Genomic DNA, 3,599 nt, shown 5'->3' on the forward strand with positions numbered 1-3,599 from the left:
TCCGTGATAGTTTTTTCAGATGTAATACTAATACTTGCAGCTTTCATTTGGTTAAACCTGCATTGGCAATACCACAGGGAGGGCAAATTCCCCATTCTTTTTCACGTCTCCTGTCCTTACTGAACAAAGTTAGCGTGTTCTCCCTGCATCTTTCCAGCTTTTGTCTGCCTGAGGCGTGCTGACTCCTGAGCGAGTTCCAGCCTGCCCCCCAAATTCTGACTGGCTTAGGTGGGAGCAGAACACGCTTCAGAGGCTTCTGCAGATGTCTGACTCGCTTTTTATTTCTTCCCTTGCAAAGAGCAACATCACCAGGTGAGAAAACCCAGCAGGCAATCAAACGGCTCGAGTCTCTGCCTCGTCAGGAAATGGGGCTGTACAGAGAGAGCAAGCGCTTGCTTTTCAGACACGATCCTATAGGATCAGGGTTCTTGCAGTGTCAGGGATTTAAGACTTTTTAACTCCCCCTCCCCCCTTTTTTTCCCCTGCTTGTCTGAGCAGCTCCGGGCTCCCCCGGCATCTCTTCAATGCGAGGACCCGTCTGGCACTACTTATGCCAGGTCCTGCCTCCCTCGCAGGAGCAGCAGTCTGCAACTTTTGCTGCTCTAGACAGCACTTCATCTCTGAGAAAGCAGAGCTCTGCAGAGTGGATTTGGGGTAAGAGAGGCAACTTCGGAGGGAGGGAAGGAGGGCTTCCTAACCTGGTTTCTTTCCTTTGCATGCTTTTTTTGTTGTTATTGTTGTTTCCTTCTTTTTTAGGAAGGAGGCATTTTAAAGGGAGGTCCTTCCTATTCTCTTATAATTGATACAAGATTAAACCAAGTCCAACTTACGGTGGGCAATTGCTAATTAAACTTAATTTCATTTCCTTTCTACCTTTTAAATTCTCCCTGGGGCTGATACGGGGGAGGCTGAGTCAGAACAAATTATCATCATTATTATTTTTTTAATCTGCTTTTTAAAACGATAAGGAAATAGCAAATCAGACCCGCTGCAATGACTCGTCGGGCGCTCCGTTTCTGCATTTTCTGCCGATGGCTGCTCCAGTCAGGTGGTGGGATTTCAGTGCCGCTGGGCTGGTGCAGTTGTGCTGCAGTCCGAGCCCTGTGCTAAGCTGCAGCGCCTTTGCAGGAGTGCATCAGGACGCGCCGGCTCGCTGCTGATGCAGCACTTCGGGAAAGGAAACTTCCTGCATCCCCCTCCTTCCCACACCTCTCCGCTCTGTCACCCCCTCAGCTGGGGGCTGCGCGGCGGGGTTGGGGTTGGGGGGGGGGAAGCGGAGGTGAAACGGGAGCCCGCAGGATCCTGCGGCTTTAAGGGTGCGGCGGAGCCAGCGCTCCCCCCTCACCGCAGAGCCCCCGCAGGGTGCCCCAGCCCCGCTCCGCAGCCCCCCCCCCCGGCCACCCTCCCCGTGCCCCGGCGCGGAGGGAGTCCCGCAGTGCCCGGCGCACACCGCGGCTCCGGCGCCCTTCTGCCGTGTCCTTGTGAGCTCGTGTCTGCTGATCCGGGCTTAGAAGGCAGCGTGTGAATCCAGGCAGAGTGGTCTCGTGCCCTCCGAGCATTAATACCTTCAAAAGTTAAATTTAACCTGGAAATGCCTTTGTGCAGCCAGGAATATAACTTGCGTTTCTGGGAGAAATGTGCACACCTCCTGCTAGCTGCTAATGGTGTGAGGAGTGTGGTTTATACCTGCAAAGTATAAAAATTCACTTGGACATGGAGGTGCTTGGCAGCAACTTGCGTTACCCTATATTGAAACTAGCTCTGCTGACTGCAAGATACCTTCTTGCCAACCGCACAGACTTTGTAGCTGCATGAATTAATGGGGGAATGGGGAAAAAATGCAGTTTGTGCAATTACCAATTCTGTTGAAATAGCAGTGCAGTGAGCTGTGCTGAAATCCCTATAGATGGGGATTTCGTTTTGTGTACCCATGGGGGGGGGAGAAAGCTACTGAGCAGCTGGTTGTTACCGCACTGACCAAGTCAGGTCCCTGGGGCTGCCATGGAGTTGCTGCTGGTTGACATTAGCTGTGCTTGAAATGACCGAGTATTTGACTTGCCCCTTTTTAGTGATGTCTCTCCCCACCAGGAAGGGTGTTCTTGGCCCCACTGAGGCAGAGGCGATTGTCTGCACTTTTGTTTGAGTGGTAAGTGCGTATTTACATTGATTACATCTATAATTATGGTGGGTTTTATCTTAGACTTGCACAAGGACTGGGGAAAGTCAGGCAGATCTGTAGGAAAGGTAAGCGTTACCCTCATGGCGGAGGAGGGAAGCTGGGACCAAAGCTCCATCTCAAGGACATGCAGCGCAAGCTGATGGTAGAAGAGCCGCTGGGCATCACCAGCTGCAAAGGCTGTTATGTGCAGTGAAACTTGTGGGCTCCCATCAGAGCTCTCTGGCCTCTGTCTTGAAGGTGCATAAGGGATCATAGATGAAGTAAGGAGCAAACCTTTAACTTTGTGTGACGTAAATCAAAGGCTAAAGTGATGGAGAACCTCAAATGGATGTGATGCAGAGACAAAAAGTCTCAGCTTGCTAAAGCTGTTACTTACGTTCTCCTTACGTCATCATATTAATGAGTTAAGAGACTTCATTTGAAGTACTTATGTCTAAGTTTGGCATTTTTGAAGGACCACTGACTGCTGGAATGGGGTAAAATTGTAGTGACTGAGCTAATGTCAGGCTTGGTGTAAATCACTGATGGCTGAGCAAGGTGATGGGGTGCTCCAAAATACGGGTGCTGTGGAAGGCAACTAGCGTAAAAGTGTATCAGCCTCTGCCTGTACAACAAAAACCACTGCAGGAACAATGGACTGCTCTCAAACTGAATGGGAGAACAGAACCATCAGAATGGTTACAAGTCACATCAGTGTGGGTACTGCCAGGGAAATGGCTGCCTTCCCTGGAGTTCAGCTCTCCAGAAGTGAGCACAGGATGTTCTTGAAAGGTCTCCCAAACAACCTGATGGGATATACCAGGTATAGAGGGCAAAAATGAACTGAATGGAGGTTGGTGCATTTTGCATGGGAGCCCGTGCTGAGGTGTCACCCTGTGGTGATTTCTCCAGGTGAAGTATAACTGATTATGTACTACTGAGAGCAAACCAAGGGCAAAGAACCCCTCAGTACTGAGCAATGGGAGGACAAGTTGCAAAAGATGAGCCAACACCTGAGCGCCAAGGAGAGGGAAGGCAGGAAGATGTACCTGATGCCCTGTCCTGTTGCATCCAATGCCGCTCCAGCAGCACTTGCTTTGCACACCCGAGGTATCTTCAGTACATGTTAAATCATAGTTGGAGCTCACAACACCTCTAGTAACACCTTAGGCTTCTGTACAGTGCCCATAGTAATCCACTGTGATAAATAGCCAGAATGAATTTAACATGTCAGTGCACTGAAAAGCCTGAGTCAGTGTGTAGATTGTGCTTCTGAAATCTAGATGGTGCTGCATCTGATGAAAGGCCGTATTTTGGCTGATTTCCTCCTTTCATGCCCACCTCTGTTCTGGAAAGCAGTTTGTTTTTCTGGCTGCTATTAATGCTAGAATGACTTCTAGCTTTTGGGCTGCCACTGCCGGTTGTTCAGTTTTTGTGTAAG

The 3,599-nt window shown here is 49.9% G+C and overlaps 1 long non-coding RNA gene across 1 annotated transcript; it reads left to right on the forward strand.

Annotated features, from left to right (window-relative positions):
• The first annotated feature begins 520 nt into the window (after nt 1-520).
• Nucleotides 521-3,268, forward strand: LOC140261284 (uncharacterized). The gene is made up of 3 exons (XR_011905695.1): nt 521-654; nt 2,089-2,146; nt 3,071-3,268. It is a non-coding gene; the product is annotated as an uncharacterized lncRNA (long non-coding RNA).
• The last annotated feature ends 331 nt before the right edge of the window (nt 3,269-3,599 follow it).

This window comes from Excalfactoria chinensis, chromosome 20 (assembly GCF_039878825.1).
Source record: "Excalfactoria chinensis isolate bCotChi1 chromosome 20, bCotChi1.hap2, whole genome shotgun sequence".
NCBI classification, from domain to species: Eukaryota; Metazoa; Chordata; class Aves; order Galliformes; family Phasianidae; genus Excalfactoria; species Excalfactoria chinensis.